Source organism: Equus caballus, chromosome 26 (assembly GCF_041296265.1).
Source record: "Equus caballus isolate H_3958 breed thoroughbred chromosome 26, TB-T2T, whole genome shotgun sequence".
NCBI classification, from domain to species: Eukaryota; Metazoa; Chordata; class Mammalia; order Perissodactyla; family Equidae; genus Equus; species Equus caballus.
The window spans coordinates 21,039,449-21,059,965 of record NC_091709.1 but is presented as its reverse complement, the minus strand read 5'-3'; the positions used below and the strand labels follow the sequence as shown (position 1 = coordinate 21,059,965).

The following is a 20,517-nucleotide window of genomic DNA, read 5'->3' as shown; positions in this document are numbered from 1 at the left end:
CCCCTTTCCCTCCTGCCATCTGAGGTACAGCAGAAAGATGACTCTCTGTGAGCCAGAGAGCTGGGTTCTCACCAAACACCATTCTCCCCACACCTTGATCTTGGACGCCCCAGCCTCCAAACCTGTGAGAAATGACTTTCTGTTGTTTATCAGCCACCCGGTCCACGGAATTCTGTTCTGGCAGCCTGAGCGGACTGAGACAGCATCCACTTTTTTGGTCATTCCATTTCTCTACACTTTTCGTGCAGTCTTTGTTCATGCATCTGCTCCCCTCCGGCTTCATTTCCCGTTTGTAGAGTGACCCAGAGCAGCAGGGGTGAGCAGGAGGAGGTGAGGGTCCTAGTGAGGTCAGCAGACGGGCAGCCTCACCAGGGTCGCGCGTACTCTGGACTGAAGTCCTCGCTGAGGTTGAGTCATGGTGACTTTGTGAAGTTTTGCCAACAGAATCATTTTTATTGCTTTTGTTTACAGTTGTAGAATATGGTGAGAAGATTTTAAAGGAAATCTCTACTTTTCTCAGCAGCTTTCAATAATTGTTTTTGAGTCATAATTCATCCAGTAATTTTTCAAAATGACAGCTAATAAAAGATTGGTAATTAAATAGTTACCATCTATTGTAGGTATTATATTAAGTATAGCGTTAAGTTTAACCTGTATAAAGTTTGTTTTTTATATCCTCTATCTTGGTTCCATTATGTCTAGAGTAACTTATTAACGGCGTAGGGATTTTACGATTCTAGGAATGTTCAGAGTTTATGAGACTTTTGTGGGGAGGCGGTGTAGGTGTAGGTGGTTGTACTGAGAACTTGAAGACTGAGAGTTTTGGACAGCTATAGTTCTGGCCTTGTTACTGACTGATGGTTTGGCTTTGAGTTAAAAATCAAAACCTGATGACTCTTGGCCCTTTGTCTCACACCATGGCTGATGCACAGCTTCCCTTCCCTTCCCGTCTAGGATCACTTCAGGGACGAAGGGGAGAGTCCCAGATGAATGAAGGTGTCGCCCAGCTGCCTTCCAGTGCGTGTGCACCCACAAAGGAAGCATGATTATTCCTGTTCCCTTCATCATGTCCTGATTGGCCCCGTGCCCCGCTCCTTACCCCCTGACTTCCTCTCCCTCCTTCCCTTTCTCCCCACTTTGCGTGAGTGCTAATGCACTAATAGTTCTGCACAACCTGGTTAGCCGTAGAGTGGTTACGAGCACAATTTTACTATTTAAATTATCTTGAAGCTCTATATTTGGACTGCCTTTGCTTTGGTCAGATGTTTATTTTCAATTCTTAATGAAGAACAAACACACTATTTATGAAATTATTTCTATGAGAAAATATGGCACATTGAGAGATCTTCTTTCATTGTCCCATGACGTCTTCTTTAGGCATGCAGCATAAAAAAGGGGGAGAACACCTGACACCCGTCTTCATTTTAGTTCGACTTAACACATTGCAGGAAACTGTGTGAATATTTAAAAATATTTTTGTATCAATTAAAATATAAGCACTGGAAGACCTTACTAAAATAGCTCAAACAATGAGGGATATATCATCTTATTCAGCAGGAAGTTTGCAGTGCGGGTTGTTAATTGTCATAATGATGGTATCAAGAACCTGCATGGTATTTTCCATTTTTCTACTCTGTATCTTGAGTATTTTGGCAGTGTCATTCTTCATGGTTGCAAGATGGCCATTTTTCCATGCACTTTTTTTTTTTTTTTTTTTTTGGTGAGGAAGATTGGCCCTGAGCTAACATCAGTTGCCAATCCTCCTCTTTTTGCTTGAGGAAGATTGTCACTGAGCTAACATCTGTGCCAGTCTTCCTCTATTTTGTATGTGGGATGCTGCCACATCATGGCTTGATGAGCCGTATGTAGGTCTGTGTCAGGGATCCGAACCTGTGAACCCCGGGCTACTGAAGCAGAGCATGTGAACTTAACCACTATGCCACTGGGCCAGCCCCTGCTTTTTTTTTTTTAAGTGAGGAAAACATTTCCTAGTAAACTTGACTGGCCATAATTGCATCATGTGCCTGTGCCTGAACCCCTGATTGTCAGAGTAAACACTACTTGTCATAGTGGCTTGACCTCTTCAAGATTCACCTCATGAGAGAAAGAGAGTGAGCATTCTGCCAGCATGTAAGGAAGGGTGAGGATGTCTTTGAGAGGGCTACACAGTGTCTGTCACAGCTAAGGAAGATCACAGTTTGTTAATTTCTGCAGACTTTCCTATGAGATCACAAAGTACGACAGTCATGCCTTGATTCATTCAGTATCTATTTACTCTTCTCGGCCCTGAGGATAGAGCCGTGAACAAGAGGGGGAAATGGCTGCCCCTTGGAGCTCACATTCTATTGGTGAGATAGAGAAACAAGGCAGAGCAGTTCAGTTTCGTGGTCTCTCATGAACAAGTGCGAAATAAAAACTGAAGCAGAGAAGGGAGCACGGAAGGTCTGGGCAGGTGCTGTGTGAGGTTTCAGATTATGTCCAGGGAGGGTCTCACCTCGATGACTCGAGTAAAGTCTAAGTGGGTGTGGGAGCTAGCGCGTCAGCTCTCTGGGGAGAAGAGTGTTCTAGTCAACAGCCTGTGGCTAGAGTGAGGCGAATGAGGGAGACGCACAGGAAGTGAGCTCAGAGCCGGGAGCTACTGGACAGTTCGGAGCAAAGGAGTGACCCAATATAACAGTTTCACAGAATCACTTCATCAGTTGTGTTAAATAGACCCAAGGACGTTAAAAACAGAAGCAAAGAAACGAGTTAGGAGGCTGTTGTAATACTCCAGGAGAGATGATGGGGCCTTGAATGGGGGCAGCGAGAAGTGGTTGGCTTCTGGATGTTCCCAAGGCAGAGCCCTCAGAATTTGCTGACAGACTGGATGTGGGCTCCGAGAGGAGGAGAGGCATCCAGGATGGCAGCCAGGGTTTTGGCCTGAACAATGAGAAGAATGGAGTTGATATTATTTGAGATTAGGAAGAACAAGGACTCAGTTATCGATGTGTTAAATTTGAGATGTCAATAAACAATTTATGGATGTCAAATGGAAATGTCAAATAAACAACTGGATTTATATTTCTCAAGGAAGGATCAATATATATTTTTAAAAAGGATGACATTGGCCATTAACAATAAGAAATGGCTTTTAAAAGAATATAAATTCAAAAAACAACAAGAAGAGAACAGGAAATGGAGAAATAAAGTGTTATATGGGGAGGGATATTTTATGTTCCATTGAACAAATACAGGGAAACACTGGAAGTAATTTTAAAATGGAGTATGCAAAGAAGCATTTGTATACTCAGCATTTATTTAGCGCCTGCTATATTCTGGTTTCAAAAATTGCATATTAAATATATTTTTTCTTTGAATCAGTGTCTCATTTTTAAAGCCCAAAACCATGTTAAAAAGATTCGTAAAGAGCTGGGGGCCGGCCCAGTACTGCAGCGGTTAGGTTCACACATTCCACTTTGGTGGCCCACAGTTTGCTAGTTTGGATCCCGGGTGCAGACCTACACTCCACTGGGCAAGCCATGGTGTAGTAGGCATCCTACGTATAAAGTGGAGGAAGATGGGTACAGATGTTAGCTCAGGGCCAGTCTTCCTCAGCAAAAAGAGGAGGATTGGTGACAGATGTTAGCTCAGGGCTAATCTTCCTAAAAAAGCAAACAAACAAAAAAATATACATAAAGGGGTCAGCCCCATGGTGTAGTGGTTAAGTTTGGCACGCTTGTGTTCGCAGTTTCGGATCCTGAGTGCAGACCTATACCACTCATCAGCCATGCTGTGGCAGTGACCCACATATAAAGTGGAGGAAGATTGGCAGAGATATTAGCTCAGGGCTAATCTTCCTCAGCAAAAAAAAAGAAAAACAAACAAACAAACAAAAAATATATTTACACACACACACACACACATAAAAGGAGAAATATACCACAAGGACCAATGGTATGGATTTAGTTTATGTCTGTTTCCTCTGTAGTAGGATGCAATGATCCTTCTCAAGGACGTGTGTTGTTAACAAACATGTTATTTTCCCTCACCCCAACTTCCTCAGTATTGTAGAGCCTACAGTTAATGCTCAGGCATATCATTCGATGGCAATCCAAGCCAAGAGAAAGGATCGGTATGATATATCTTATGTGATGTATAAATCAGGATGAGTGGCTTTTCTTTTGAAGAGGAATTAGTCCAAGATGCCTTTTAACCAGATTGTTGTACTTGTTTGCATTTAATAAGGATGCAGCACATAGCTAAGATTTTCAGTCTGTGTGCATCATGTAAAATCTAAGAAGCACCTTGCAAAGTACCTTTCATATGGTAACTTCTCAAGAAATATGTAGATAGAAAATCTGGCTTAGAACATCAGTAACATTTCTAACTTACTTTAAAATTTTTAAAATATTGTGCTACATGAAGTAGGTGTTGCTTGGTAAGATGTGCCCTACCTATAATGCAGGGTTGTTGAGAAATTGAATTATATCTGTCAGATAAAAGTACTGTATAATAAATTTAAGGCATTATTTATTAGGCAGAGAGATCTTTCTCTTTAAGATGAGTTAGGCTTTTCTCATCACATGTTTGGCCAATCAGGATAAATATATGACCACTGGTCTATATAACCAATGAGGGGAAGTGTTTATGTTTAGAGGGGAAACACTGTTTGTTCAGAACCTGAAGTATATGGAATTACTTCAGTTTGCCTGTTTCTCATGTTAAGTAATTTTCACAAAATGACCATCTCCCATGAGAGAGTTCTGCAAATTTGCAGTAATTAAGGAAGCATTTATGCTTAGTTTTATTTGAGACCAAATTGATGGTAGTTCTGAATTAGCCTCATTCCTTGATTGACCAAGCCATAAGTTTTTATCTGCAAGTCTATTTTCAAGTTCTTGTGTGTATCTCTTTGTAGACTCCTTTGTTTTTGTTTTTGCTTTTTTTGGGGGGAGGTAGATTTGCCCTGAGCTAACATCCATTCCCAATCTTCCTCTTTTTTTTTTTTTTTTTTACCTTGAGGAAGATTGGCCCTGAGCTAACATCTGTGCCCATCTTCCTCTATTTTTTGTATGTGGGATGCCTCCACAGCATGGCTGATGGGTGGAGTAGGTCCACACTGGGGATCCGAAGCTGCGATCCTGGGTGACCAAAGTGGAGCATGTGGAACTTGAACCACTCAGCCACGCGGGGCCGGCCCCTGTTTTTGTTTTTAAAAAAGGAGTTAGGAAAATCTCTTGCCTCGTGGTTAACATTGTTCATTAGTGCAAATTATTAAGATGCATACCTCAACAAGATTCTTGTCAATGTAAAACTCTGATTTGCCACAATATAGCAGCTTATTTTTATGTCTACAAGAATAAATTTAAATTATGAAGCACAGTATTAAAATGATCTCCCAAGAACCCAGCAACCAACATGGCGCCAGAACTTTACTCAGAAACCCGAGTCTCTCAGCATGTGCCTCGCCTCGCCTGTATCTCTGCCTCTACTGCCCTCCTGACCCCCAGCGCTCTTCAATTCTGTATTAATCATTTGCTTGCTTTTTAGTAATACTGGTTTTATCACATGGATCTTTAAAAAATCTGCTGTTTCGTTTTACTTTTTTGAGTTTTGTAAAAATGGTAGCTTTCTCTATGTAGCCTTCTGAGACTTGCTTTTTTCATTCATTGTGGTTTTTTGAAATTTATTTATATTGTTATATGTAGTGGTTTGTTTATTTCACTGCTGAGTAATAGTCCATTGTATAAACTTATTTACTGTCTTACTGGTAGACATCTGGATTGTTGCTGGATGTTTTTGTTTTCTTGTTTTATTTATTTTTGATAATATATCTGTACATTAATACAGCTATCTGTGTGTGTATATACTGTATATATAGCTATTACAAGCATTGCTAATGTCCACTTTCTTTTATATGTGTTCTGGTGCACATGTGCAAGACTCTAGGATACACTTCTAAGAGTAGAAGTGTAGGAATGTTCAATTCTATGAGATAATGCCAGATTGTTTTCCAAAGTCGTTGGACCAGTTTACTTTCCACTAGTAATATATCAGAAGCTGCCGTTGAGCCAAATCATTGCCAAAATTTGGAAATGTCAGGCTTCTTAACTTTTCCCAAATAGTGGCTGCAAATTGGCATCTTACTGTGGACTTAATTTGCTTTTCTGTGATTGCTAATGAGGTTGAACATCTTTTCATGTGATTATTCTTTCATGGTATTGCTTTCATTGTGATATTGGTATTTTTCTTCACAAAATGCTTGCTTATGTCTTTTGTCCATTACGTACTTAAAATTTTGTCCATTACGTACTTAAAATATGCATTAAGTGCATTTCTTTTTTGTATTTTTAAATTTTTGAATAACACACTTACAGAAAAGTTGCAAGTACAATGAAGAGGAAATGTTTTTCTTCTGAAGATTTGATTTGATGCCCCGTCACCCATGAATAAACGAGTGTATATTTTCTACAAACAAGGACGTTGTCCCATAAACCACAATAAAACCATCAAAATCAGGAAATTAACATTGATGCATTACTATCGTCTGATCCTCAGATCTCGTTCAGTTTGTACAGGTCGTCCCAGTAACGTCCTTTATAGCAAAAGGATCCAGTTTAGAATCATGCCTTGCGTTTTACTTGTCATGTCTTTTTAGTCTCCTTAAAACTGGAACAGTTCTTCAGTCTTTGTTTGACATTCAAGACCTTGGCACTTTTGAAGACTATAGAAGCCAGTTATTTTGTAGACTGTGCATTCCTTTAGGTTTGTCTGCTGTTTCCTAATGATTAGATACAAGTTATGAAGTTTGGGAGGAATGGCAGAGACATTATGCTGTCTTATCTTTGTGTTTTGTCAGGTGGCACACAATTTTCATTTTGACCCGTTATTCTTGCTATTCATTTGGATTGCTTGATTAAGATGGTATTTGTCAGGTTTCTCTACTGTGAAAGTACTCATTTGCCCTCTGTAATTAATGATTATTTTGTGTGGAAGTGCTTTGAAGCTATGTACATATCTCCTTCCTGATCAAACTTTAATTAATTGATTTATTTGTATCAGTGTGAGTTCATGATTCCATATTTTATTCACTGACCTATAATCCATTACTGCTGTTACTTATTTTGATGCTCATCTTGCCCTGAATTAGCCAGCAGGATCCCTTTCAAGTTGGCTTCTGTCTTCTTTCGAGGTGTCCTTCGTCGGTCATACTGCTACCTCCAGTTTCCCTCCCACCCTGGAGTTAAATCACATTTTCTCCCTTTTTTGTACCTCCTTCTCTAAAAGTGAGGAACTTGCTTACCATTAACCCAAATTTACTTATTTGATCAGTCTCACTATCTGTAGTCAATCCACCATATCCATTGCACCCCTCCCCCAAATTCTGTTTGGGCTTCAAAGACCTTTCACATAGAAGGCCTCCCCACTCTGCTTGGACTCCTGCATTGCACAGCTTGGTGCATCTTTCTGTGGGCACCCTCCTGCCCCTGTGTGGGCAATGACACCCAGTATTGGACCACTGCTGTGCAGGGTCCTGCTGCCCCCAAACCTCCCTTCCAGAGCTTGGGCTCTGACTCCCTCCGCTCCTCTGTGGACACCCCCTCATCCTGCTCGGGCTCTGACAGAATGCCCCTCTGCGTTTTGCCCATTTTTAATTCAAATGTTATGGGGTACACATACACACACACACACATTGTGGATATCAAAATCTCTTTTGGCAATGTGCTTTGTCGTGTTGTAGTTCATCTTTTCATTTGTCTTTGTTGTCTTTGTTGATGAATATAAGTTTTTGATTAGAATGTAGTTGAATTTACTAATCATATGCTTAATGGTTAGCCCTTTCTGTGTCTTAAGAAAGCCTTCCCTACTCTGACTTCATGAAGATATTCTCTTATAGTTTATTTTTAGAATATTAAAAGCTTGCCTTCTCTACTTAAAACTTTAATCCCTCTGGAATTTATTTTTTATATGTTATACAGTGAGGACCCAGTTTCTTTTTTATCCCCCAAATAAATAGCGAGTTGTGTCAGCACTATTGAATGATTCCTCCTTTCCCCAGCGATCTGCAGCGCCACTTTTGTCAGCATCGCTCTCCTTATATGTGAGGGTCTGTCTCTCTCCAGCAGACAGTTTCTCTTGTCCAAGAGTAGGCTGACTTCCTTGGTGCAGCTTTAGAATTGGTCTCAGCATAGGGAGGGCAAGGTCCCTACTGTATTCCTTTTTGGTTGAGTGACTTGTCTGTTATGGGCTTTTACTTCTCCTTTGTATACTTTAGAATCGACTTAGAAAACCTTTTGGATTTCTATTGGCATTGCATTAAATGTATGCTTTCAATTTAGGGAGAATTGTCATTTTATGATATTGAGTCTTTCTATCATGAACACGGTATGTCATCCCATTTATGTAGGTTGTATTTAGTGTCTTCCACTATATTTTCTCCGTATAGAACTTACAGTATTTGCAAGTTGCTTTTATACATTAGGTACTTTTTGTTGTTGGATATTTTTAAAATGCTATTTTCTGTTTGTTACTGGCATGTAAAAATACAGTTGATTTTTAAAAAGTGATTTATATTTAACCACAATGAATTGATACTAACAAACCTGTTCAGATAAATGTGAGACATGCTCAAAAGCAAATAGGTAAGATTAGAAGTCCAGGTTTCATGCTGAAATTACTTTCAGTGTTTTAGTAAATACTGGATGAATAGTCACTTTTTTTTACAGCTTTATTGAGATATATTTCACATACAATAAAATTCGCCTGTTTGAAGTGTTCTTTATGGTCACACAGGTGTACAACCAATACTACCATCTAATTTTTGAACATTTTTATGACCCTGAAAAGGAAACCCATACCCATTAGCAGTCACTCCCCATTCTCATCCTCCCCCACCCCCAGCCCTACACAACTACTAATCTATTTTGTGTCTCTGACTTCGCCCATTCTGGGCATTTCACATAAATGAAATCATACAATGCATGGTTTTGTGTGACTGGCTTCTTTCACTCAGCGTGATAATTTTCAAGGTTCTGTTGTAGCATGTACCGCTACATTCTGATGTACATTTTAGGGCTGAATAATATTCCGTTGTACTAGATATATCACATTTTTTTTACCCCTTCATCAGTCGATGGACACTTAGGTTGTTTCCAGTCTTTGGCTGTTATGAATAATAACTGTTATGAGCATGCCTATATAGATTTTTGCGCAGATGTAAATTTTCATTTCCCTCCTGTTTATTCTTAGGAATAAGAATTTCTGGGTCATAAGTTAACTCTGTGGTTAACTTTTTAAGGAACTGCCAAACTGTTTTCCTTAGCAGTTGTACCATTTTACATTTCCACCAGCAGCATATGACAGGTGAATAGTCATCTTAAGTCTACTTTTGCATTCTCCAAAGAGTAATTGTTATACATTAGGCTTATCTTACCTTATGATTATTATTTTAAATAGAGAGAAATGACAACTTATTTTAGATCGGATTCATTTTAAAGCAACTTTTATGGTTCTGTAAAGAGTATATCTTTTTAAAATTTTTTTACAGCCTTATTGAGGTATAATTTACATACCATACACTTCACCCATTGTAAGTGTTCAGTTTAATGATTTTGAGTCAGCTTATTCAAATGTGCAACCATCACCACAGTCTAGTTTTAGAACATTTTCGTCGCTCCAAAGAGTTCCTTCATGCTCATTGCAGTCAATTTCTGCTTCCTTCTCCTGTCCTAGGAAATGATCTGCTTTGTCTCCCTGTAATTTTGGCTTTTCTAGACATTTCGTATATAAATTGAATCCTCCAAATAGAGTCTTTTGTATCTAGCTTCTTTCACAAAGCATTATGTTTCTGAGGGTCATCGTTGTGAGTGAATTATTAGTTCATTTCTTTTTTTTAGTTGTCACTTTATGCTTATCTTTTCATTAGTTGATGGATATTTGGATTGTTTACAGCTTTTGGCTATTGTAATTGATGCTACTAGGATCATTTTCATACAAGTTTTGTGTGGACATGTATTTTCATTTCTCTTGGTCAGATATCCAGGAGAGAAATCGCTGTGTCATATGGTTAAGTGTATAAGTGAATGTTTAACTCTCTCCTTTTTTTTTGTTTTTTGTGTGTGTGTGAGGAAGATTGGCCCTGAGCTAACGTCTGTTGGCAGTCTTCCTCTTTTTGCTTGAGAAACATTGTCACTGAGCTAACATCTTTGCCGCTCTTCTTGTGTTTTATGTGGGATGCCTCCACAGCATGGCTTGATGAGTGGTGCTAGGTCCGTGCCCAGGATCTAAACCCGCGAACCCTGGCTCACTGAAGCAGAGCCCACAAACTTAACCACTACACCACTGGGCTGGCCCCATGTTTAACTTTTTAAGAAACTGCCAAACTCTTTTGCAAAGTGTATATACCATTTTACATTCTCATCAGGCAATGTACGAGGGTTTCAATTCCTGCCTATCCTCCTCAACCTTTGAAAATTTTAGTCTTTAAAAAAAATTCTAGTGGATGCGTAGTGGAATCTCATTGTGGTTTTATTTGCATTTCTCTAATAGGTAATAATGATAAGCATCTTTATTAAATATTCATGGGTCTTTGGTGAAATGTCTTCAAATCTTTAGTCCATTTTTAAAAAGTGGATTATCTTCTTTTTCTTGAGGTCTGAGGATTTAATATGCTTGATACCATTTATTTATCATGTATATGATTTGCAGTTATTTTCTCCTATTCTGGGGGCTTGTCTTTTATCTAAATTATGTCTTTTGAAGAATTTGATGAAGTCGAATTTTTCCTTTTTTTCTAATGGATTGTACTTTTGTTGTCATATTTAAGAAATCTTCTCCTAACCTAAGGCCACAACACTTTTTCCTATGCCTTCTTTCAGAAGTTTTGTAGTTTCAGTTCTTACAATTTGAATTATGATCCATTCCGAGTTATTGTTTTTGTATGTTTTGAGAGAAAGGTTTACATTTATTTATTTTTGCATGTGAATGTCCAACTGTTTCAACACCATTTATTGCTGTACCTTTGAATTGCTGTAACACATTTGTTGAAAATCGAATGATAGGGGGCCAGCCCCGTGGCCGAGCGGTTAAGTTCTTGTGCTCCGCCTCGGTGGCCCAGGGTTCCACTGGTTCGGATCCTGGGTGAGGACATGGCACGGCTCATCAGACCACATTGCAGCGGCATCCCACGTGCCACAACTAGAAGGACCTGCAACTAGAATATACAACTATATACTTGGGGGATTTGGGGACAAAAAACAGAAAGAAAAAAAAAAAGAAAATTGAATGACCATGAATGTGTTTATTCTGGGCTCTCTATCCTATTTCATTATCTGTGTGTTTATCTCTGTGCCAGTATCACACTGTGTTGGTTATTATGGCTTTATAGTAAGTTTTGAAAATAGATAGTTTAAGTCCTGCAATTTTAATCTCTTTTCCAAAATTGTTTTGAATAGTCTGGGTCCTTTGTACTTTCATATATATCTTAGGATCAATTTCTACGTAAAAAAGCATGATGGGATTTAGATAGATCAATTTGGGGATAATTGCCATCTTAACAATATTGAGTCTTCCAATCCATGAACATGGAACGTATCTTCCTTTATTTGGATCTTTTTAAATTTCTCAACAATGTTTTGTAGTTTTTAGTATACAGGTTTTGCACTTCTTTTGTTAAATTTCCTCTTAAGTCGCTTATTCTTTTTGCTACTATTGTGAGTGGAATTTTTTAAATTTCACTTTTGGATTATTTATTTCTAGTATATAGAAATGCAATTAATTTCTGTATATGGATCTTGGATCCTACAACCTTTCTTACCTTTCTTAGTCATTTTAGTAGCTTTTTTTAGACTCCTTAGAATTATCTGCATACAACATAATGTTGCCTGCAAAGAAGGACAGTTTTAACTTCTTTTCCAGTCTCTGTGTGTTTATATTTCTTCCCGATGGCAGTGAGTAGACTCGCTGGTACAGTGTGAATAGTGGTGGCTAGGACAGGCGTCCCTGCCTTTCTTCCAGGGTTGGAGGAGAGACCGTTCAGTCTTTCACCATTAAGTATGGTGCTCACTGTGGACGCTTGTCCCAGAAAGGAAGAATTGTTTTCACGTGGAAACAATCAACTAATGTAATAGACCTTATGAATATAATACAGGACCAGAAGCCCATGAGTATCTCAGTAGATGCAAATAAAAAAATCAAGGAAACAGAGAACAAATAACATAATTAAAGAGTTTAAATAAAGTAAGAGGTAGAGAGGAAGCTACTTTACATAAAGTGGTGAGGAAATGCTCCTCTGAGGAAGTGACGTTTAAGCTGGTATCTCCACAGCCTGATGGCCCTCAGCATGCGAGGAACATGAAAGCAGCTCAGCACTTCCAATGCCTCGTCTCGTTCACCTTTTGATGCCCACACAAGGGACAGTGCTTCGCCCCTAAAGTTGGTTCATCTAACAAATGGATAGCTTAGTATCTTGCTTTCTTAGCATCATGTTCTGATCATTTTGCCATGTCTGTCATTAAATATTCTTTGAAAACATATATTTTAATGCATAATATTCCACAATATAATTGTAACCAAGTGATTTAAATGTTTTCTTATTCGTAAACGTGCTTTCTGTCTTCACGATTCAGAACACATCTGGCACATGCTGGTCATTGACTTGGATTTAAGGCTAATTTGCCCATTTATTAATATAAGACAATTTTTAAATATTCATCTGTGAGAGTAGTTTTTTATATTATCTTTTGCTAATTTTTTAAATATTCTTTTAATTTATCTTTCATGTGCTCATATGTTTAGCTCAAAAGGGTTAAAACAATGCTTTAATAGAGACCAACCATTAAAACAAATAATTCTAGAACATGGCAAAATACCAGACAAAAATTGCGAGCTCTGGATATTTTTAACTCTTTATGTGGAAAATGTAGACCCGTGAACTTCATGTACCGTTACCACAGGTTTCACTCTACTTGAATTGAGACCATTGTAAGCGGGTAATACTACAGAAAAGTCAGGATTTATGTTCCAGAGAATTGCCAAGGCCTCGTCTTTGTTTCAAGTAAAACATGCCAGAGTTTGAGTTCCATTCTAAGCTCTTATTAATTTTGTGATTTGGGGTAGCTTAAACTCAGTTTCCTCATCTATAAAATGGGGGTGAGAATAGTCATCGCAGAGGGTTATTTTAAACTTCATGAATCAAAGGGCTAGCGCAGTGTCTGACACACAGTAACAGGCCCGTACCTGAGAGCTCTCTTTACCTTTTAAATCTCTCGCATCCTGGGAGTCTTGCTAAGAGCAGGGGATGTGAGGGTTCATGCTTCAGCCCTCACCAGCTGTTCCTGACACGTGCATTAGTAATGTTCCTCTGAAGAGGTTTGCTTTTCCTCTTGTCAGGAGTTGGTCATTTTCTTCATGAAAGTGTCGTGTCTGGAGAATCTTGTCTGCACGTCTACCAAAAAAAGATTAGGCCCAAAAGGTGGTATTTTAAAGTACCATTCGGTTAGATCTTTTGACATCAACTTGTGGGTCACTATTTGTAGCATTCGTAAATATAGTTATGGTTACTTTCTTTTTCCAACTTAAAATAAAAGGTTATACTTGTTTATTTTTCAAGAAGGAAAGAAATGTAATTGAAACTGAACAATTAAATTCTACTTGAATTTCAGTGGTTTAATAGGTAATTTTGAGAAGGAGCAAGATTGCCTTGGGTATAGATTCTGAGGAGGGGACTAGGGATTTAGGAAGTTCCCAAGTCCCTGGCACATTCTAATAGGAATACATATGATTGCAAATGCGGTTATTTTTAAGTTCCTGTGTAAATTACTGCCTTCTAGTTAAAAATAATCAGGAAAAGAGGTTGTTCCCTACTCCTGTTAGAATTCCTATCAGAATTTCTAGTCAAGGTCCAATCTGATTCCAAGATCTCTAATTTTGGGGCATGACCCTTAACCAGCCCTTCTCATTGTCTGTTTCTCTTCCGTAAAATGGGATAATGCCTTCCCTGCTCGTTTCACTGAGTTATGAAACTCAAATGAGGTCATGTCCATGAAAGCGCTTTGTCACTGGTAAAGCATGTAGCTTACTAATTATTCCTCCGGTTCATCCTGTCGGACCTGCCCTTTTCTCACTGCAGTTTGGTAGGTCACTGGTGGGGTGACGTGACAGCCCAGGACTCTGTAATGTGCAACACCCCCAGGAGTATTTCTCCTATACTTGTACTAGGGAGTGGACAGTTGTGGACTGTTGCTACTTTCATCTTTTAATTTATTTATTACAAAAGTAATACATGTTTATTGTAAAGAAACTAGAAAATATAAATCACCACAAAGAATAAAAATTACCTCTAAATGTAGAAGTAATTGCTACATTTATTTTGTATACCTTTGAAACAAAAATTCAGTTATACTGAACATATATATGTTCAATTATACTGACCAGTGTTCTATTTCCTGTTTTTATCACTTAATAATACGTAATAAGTTGTATGGAATGATATGCTATACTTTTTTAAATAATATTTTAATGGCTACATAGTATCCCATCATGTAATATATCAGAATTTATTTAACTAGTCCCAAACTTTTTATTTTGACATTTAATGGCTGTTTTTTAAATTTTTTACTATTAGAAATAAATAATGTATATAATGATTCTCTTTTTTTTCAATAGGATAAATCCTAGGCTTGGAATGCTACATTGAGGCATATAACGTTTTAAGAAATTTTATTTTTTTCGCAGCTTTATTGAGGTATAATTGACATATAATAAACTGTACATATTTAAGGTGTACAATTTGATAAGTTTTGACATACCTATACACCCATGAAACACAATTAAGATAATGCCTTTTTGTAATCCCTGCTTCCTGCACCCTCCTCCCCTTCCATCCCCCGGCAACCACTGGTCTGTTTCCTCTCCCTGTAGATTAATGTGCATTTTCTATAATTTTATGCAAATAGAATTACACACTGTGTGTTCTTTTTTGTCTGGCTTCTTGTACTCAGCATAATCCTTTTGAAATTCACCCATGTTGTTGTTTATATCAATAGTGTATCTTTCTTTGTTGCTGAGTAGTAAATATTCCATTGTATGGATATATCATAATTTATTCACCTATTCATAGGCATTTGAGTTGTTTCCAGATTTTGGCTATTAACAATAAAGCTGCTTTGGACTTTGGTGTACAAGGCTTTCTGTGAACATTACGCATTTTGTGCTGAAATGGTTACATAGGTGGTATTTTGAAACAGAAAAGGCTTAATGTGAAAGAAACTGTACCTATTTTTTTCTTCTTTTTTTTCCTTTTTGGAAGTATACTTATTGGAGAATTTAGAAGTTTTAGATATAACTTAGTTGAATTAATTTGACAGAAATTTGAAATTAACAAGGTTAATAAGTGCATCCTAGCAACTATATATCTTTCTCACAGTTTTTTTTTTTTAAGAACTGCTTTTATTAAGTAAATATATTGTCTAGAAAGCAAAAATCTCTTGCTTTCCTTTAATGAACAATTGATATTTCATAAACAATCCATGTCTCGCTGTCAAATGACTTCTGCTACATTGAATTTGAGCAAGAGAAGGTATTGGGAAAAGTTTATAGAACTTCACGAAAGATATTCTAGAATCTGATTTGGAATATATGCCAAACTATCTTTTTCCTCTTCTTAAGATGCTGAAGGAGGAGCGGGCAACCCGAAGACTCTAGATGACATCAGAGCGACTTTTCAACAGCCCTCTCAATTTCCTTTCTCAGAAATCAGAGACTCAAATTTTGGAGATAGAGGGTGAGATAATTTTTCCTGAGTTCTTAAGTTTTAATCATTGTGATTTTAATATATTTTAGACAATCCTTTCTTAGCTATAAATTAGCTTGTAATCACTAGATATGTATTTTGAGTTTTATTTACGCACAGTATTTCATTTAGGCAATATGGTTTTTTAAAAAAGTGAATGAGATACAATTCTATAGCTAAGGAACTTACAAGGAAAGGATAAATATGGTAATATTTAATCAAACAGTAGAAAGCGGTTAAATGCCGTAAGAAAGACACAAAAAATATTCTTGAGAATTCAGAGGTATGGATTACTCCTGGAGAGAGGCATTGGGAAACTTGAAATAAGAAATAGTATTTGTGTTGATGATACTTAATTTGTTTTTACCAAAAACCAGAGAAAATGGACAGCTAATACAAAACCTGAAATAGCAATCTGATTTCAGATAAAAAGTTAATTATTGTTTTGAGGAAAAATAGAAGCATGTTTGGTTATTGTGGATTTATTGTAGTCAAAGTCAATGATTACTTTTCGAATTATATAAAATGGTTGCCTCTTACAAGGCAAGTAGTATCTTAGCATTTCTGAGAAATAATAGAATAATCTAATTAAATTAACGCAAGTAACTGGGCAGTGCAACAGAAAGCGATGAGTGAGTGGTTAATTCTACTTGGATTAACACTCCTGTTTTCTAGTATAGCTACAACCTAAACGAATTTGTCATGTCTTAAGCTCTTGGACTTACGCTGCTCCAAGTGCACTGGGAAGAGACACAGTGATTGATCATTGTGCTCCTAATTAGTTGTGAAGAGTTCACTTTGAATTTGCAAGCTGAAAACTCTGGTCAGAAGAGAGAACAGATAGAATCTCCCAAAATGCACAGTGTTTTCATGGACCGTGATGTTTCAAAAGGGGCACGGCCACTTTGAGCCAGATCTGTTCTTTCCTGAATATGGTTGGCACGGTGATAATACTAACTCCTTTTTCTTCGCTGTTCTGATTAAATTCAGAAAACCTAATGATGAAGTTGTTATTTTAATCATTCTGTTTATCTTTTATTTTCATCACCCTGCTTATCCTTTTTGATAATTTCAGCAAGAAAATCTTTAAAACATTATATTTATTTAGTAAAAAGACTATAAAATTGTTAGTAATTATTTGGTTGCTAATCATTCTTCACATGCTCGTATATTATTTTTTTCTCTAAATTGATATTTTTAAATCACTCAGACTTATTTATAAATACTGAGTTCTTTCATTCAGGTATAATTATGTGTTAATGACTATTTGATATCCTGAAATCTGCTTTTATATTTGTTGAAACATAGTTAATAGTGAACCCCACTTGTCGACTTTTATTTTTGTTAAAATGAAAGTTATAACCATGCATATTTTTGTGACCTGCAAGATATAATTAGTTTATTGTTGTTCTTAATTTGTCAACACCCTGTTCTACCACATAACCAACAACCGCTTATGACAGTTGGATAAATAAATCATGGATAGCCAGCTGGTAAATATACATAGCCAATAAGTTGTCCTTGAAAAATGATCAAATTTAGATCTTTCTCCCAGATAGAAAAGAACACAGATTATTTAGATAGAAAAGAAGACAGATTATTTAGAATGTACAGTGAACAACTTTGAAATCATATAAAAATGAATTATTAGTGATTATCTATATCATTTACATACAGTTTTAAATATTTCAGGATTTTAAAAGTGAATGTGTTATGTGTGTTTTTTGAAATATGTCAGTTAAACAATTTTTCTGTTTGAATGAGAAGCCCGGGGTCACATCATTTTGGGGAAGTTGAGTCACAATATATAGTATCTTTTCAGTAGGCCTTCCGTTAGCCAGGGGCCTGTCAGTCTCCAGGAGGATCTTGTATATATCTCAGGAGCTAGTATTCAACAGAATACAATTGAAGACTCTGAACTAGTATATTTCATGAGGTTTTCCTATAGTTTGTCTGTCATACAGCTACACTCCGAAAACAGTCATGTTATATATCTTTTTTGTTTGTTTTCTTGAGGAAGATTAGCTCTGAGCTAACATCTGCCCCCAATCCTCCTCTTTTTGCTGAGGAAGACTGGCCCTGAGCTAACATCAGTGCCCACCTTCCTCTACTTTATATGTGGGACGCCTGCCACAGCATGGCTTACCAAGCAGTGCCGTGTCCGCACCTGGGATCTGAACTGGTGAACCCCGGGCTGCCAAAGCGGAACATGTGCACTTAACCACTGCGCCACTGGGCCAGCCCCAGTCATGTTATATTTTTAAGTATAGGAAAGTCCTGAATGAGAGGCCTATGGGTGATTAGAAACAAAGGAAAAGATCTTGATGAAATATGTAAAGCAAACCACATAAAGTGTGAAGCTTATAAAGCTCTTTGGGGTCTGAGGCCAGATTTGCCTTGCTCGCTTGTTAGCTCCCTCTTTTGAAAGAAATAGTCATCCCATATAACTAACAAAATAAAATCACTCTTTATTGTATTTCATAGGACTCCAAAAACTTTCTGTGCTCTGTTTATCTCAGAGTGTAACATTTATTAGGTAATTTTGATAAATATTTATAAATAGTACAAAAAATGCAGAATCTCTTGGTTAGAATTAGATAATTGACCATAAATCAGTTTAGCTTAAACACTTGAATATACTCATTTTCTCACTAAATGGAATTTTTATTGTTATATCTCATGATTTCTCATTGGGAAGAGTTCTTTATTATGCATTTTTTTCTAGCTCAATTAAATTGTTGATGACTATTTCAACAGATGTCTTAAGTGCTAGAACTTTTGTATCAGATACAGAAGTATCTGTGTGAAGAGATAAAAGTGGCCGGTGATTCAGCTGGTCTAACAGACAGAGTTACCAGTTGGTAAAGTGAGGCTAATTGTCTACATGGAATGCCTTCTCCAAACTTTAAAAATCACTTCTTGAAGTAATGTTTTTAATTTAAGAAATAACACTTTGAAAACGTGTTTAACACAAAGTTTTCGGTGAGAACACGGTATTGGTGAAACCAAGATCAATCCAGAATCTGAGTGAGTCCTTTAGTTGGGATTAACTGCAGTAAACTGACTTGGCCTCTCTCCTTGCTGTTTTCCTGACTTCATGAACCACCAGGCGAGAAGATCTGGATGCTCCACTCACGTGAAGCATTGTTAGTTTCCAGCACCGCTTCCACCCATTCTTTAATTCCCTTTCCCACAGCCAGCTTCTTGTTCAGAGTTCATTTCTCGTCTGGAGCGCTCCGTGCTGCTACGCCTCCTTACTTATGTCCTTGCTGTCATCTCTCACAGCTACCAGATCATCCTAAAACTCCAATTTGCTTGTGCTACTTTTCAGAGCAAAATAATTCAGTGATCCCCATAGCGCAAAGACCATAGAAAAGTAACAGGCCTCTCTTAATCAGTCCTAATTTACTATTACAATGGGAAACATTAATATAATTAACCTTTTTCTGAATTTGCTGCCTTTAAAGAATTGATTTGCCTCGTCTTTTACTTAATATCTTAGTTGATATAACTAACATCATTTTTGGAGGAAAATCCACCACTAAACCAACCCTCCATTTCAACTCAGGTTTTTCTCTCTCCCATGAAAGCTTTCAAGTGAAATAATTAAAATAATTTTAAAGTGTGTTGATCAGAGTGTCAATTCACTTTCTCTTCTTACACAAACGCTGGTCTGTTTCACTTAAATTGACTGTGACGAGCCTGATATGCTCCTTGATTCTCTACCATGTTTGCCCTTCAACCATGTGCACATGGGTTGCACCTCTGAAATTAGTGTGATTCTAACAGTAGAGCTTATTATACCTTTTATTTAGATAACTAGAATTTCCCCATTCTGGGTTAGGGATATACTGGTCATTTTCAGACCTCGCTTATTTTGTTTTTTGCATCTGCTTTAGAAAATAGCTGGTAGTATAACTTGTGTAGACTTCTAGAAAGCTTCAGCTTTTATCTCTTGCTCTAGCCGCTCTTCCTCCCGCCATCTTGCAGCTTGTTCTCGGAGCTTCTCAAAATATCTGGGGTGAAGGACCAGTTTTTGTTTGTTTTCACTTCATTTTTTAAAATAAATTACTTCCATTGTATTTTTAAAAAGCTTCCATCTACAACAGATTGGAAATTAAGAAAAAGATATACAAATTGTAAGTCCAAATCTTTCATCATTAGATTCAACAGACTTTCAAATTCCTTGGTCAAATTCTGTAAAAGTTTCGAATGCCTCGCAATTTCTGTACTTTGAGTAGGTTAAAGTTTCTGAAACATACTGTGCACCTCTGTGCCTCTCTGCTGGGACCGATACTCCTCCCACTGTCTAAAGGATGTGTTTTAGCTGCTTTTCCAATTGGCAAAGCCTTAATTATGGCTGGAGTCAATTCACAGGCCAGCTCTGTGCCGTGCCTTCGCTAAGAAAAGCGTCTCCTGCCTGTTCACCTGTCTTCTTCCCAAGAGTCTGCCCTTCCATGCCTTTTCCACATAGTTTAGTAGTTTTCTTAGTAGTTTCTCACTATGGTGCTGATCATATTTTTCCTGACAGGATTGTGACCCCATTAAGGGCTGGTTTATCACTTAGTTATCTTTCTATCTTCAGCTTTCAACATGTAGCAGCTTCTTCATAAATATGTGCGGATTTGTTACTTCTTATATGGTAAATTCAGAATAGCAGTGACTGTGCAAAGATGGGAGATAGTACATATCTCCTTTAGTCTACTAATCTTTTTAAAAAGGTCATTGTTTTCTTTCCTCATCTGGTC

The 20,517-nt window shown here is 37.4% G+C and overlaps 2 protein-coding genes across 2 annotated transcripts in view; both read left to right on the top strand.

The window, feature by feature from the left end:
• The window catches only part of LOC138920860 (spidroin-2-like), a 46,362-nt gene extending 30,665 nt beyond the window's left edge, over nt 1-15,697 (top strand). Inside the window, exon 3 of the mRNA XM_070252106.1 lies at nt 15,646-15,697. The gene's annotated coding sequence lies outside the window, so the exon portion shown is untranslated. The remainder of the gene's footprint in view (nt 1-15,645) is intronic.
• Nucleotides 15,646-20,517, top strand: part of NRIP1 (nuclear receptor interacting protein 1) — a 43,586-nt gene continuing 38,714 nt past the window's right edge. Inside the window, exon 1 of the mRNA XM_014736275.3 lies at nt 15,646-15,760. The gene's annotated coding sequence lies outside the window, so the exon portion shown is untranslated. The remainder of the gene's footprint in view (nt 15,761-20,517) is intronic.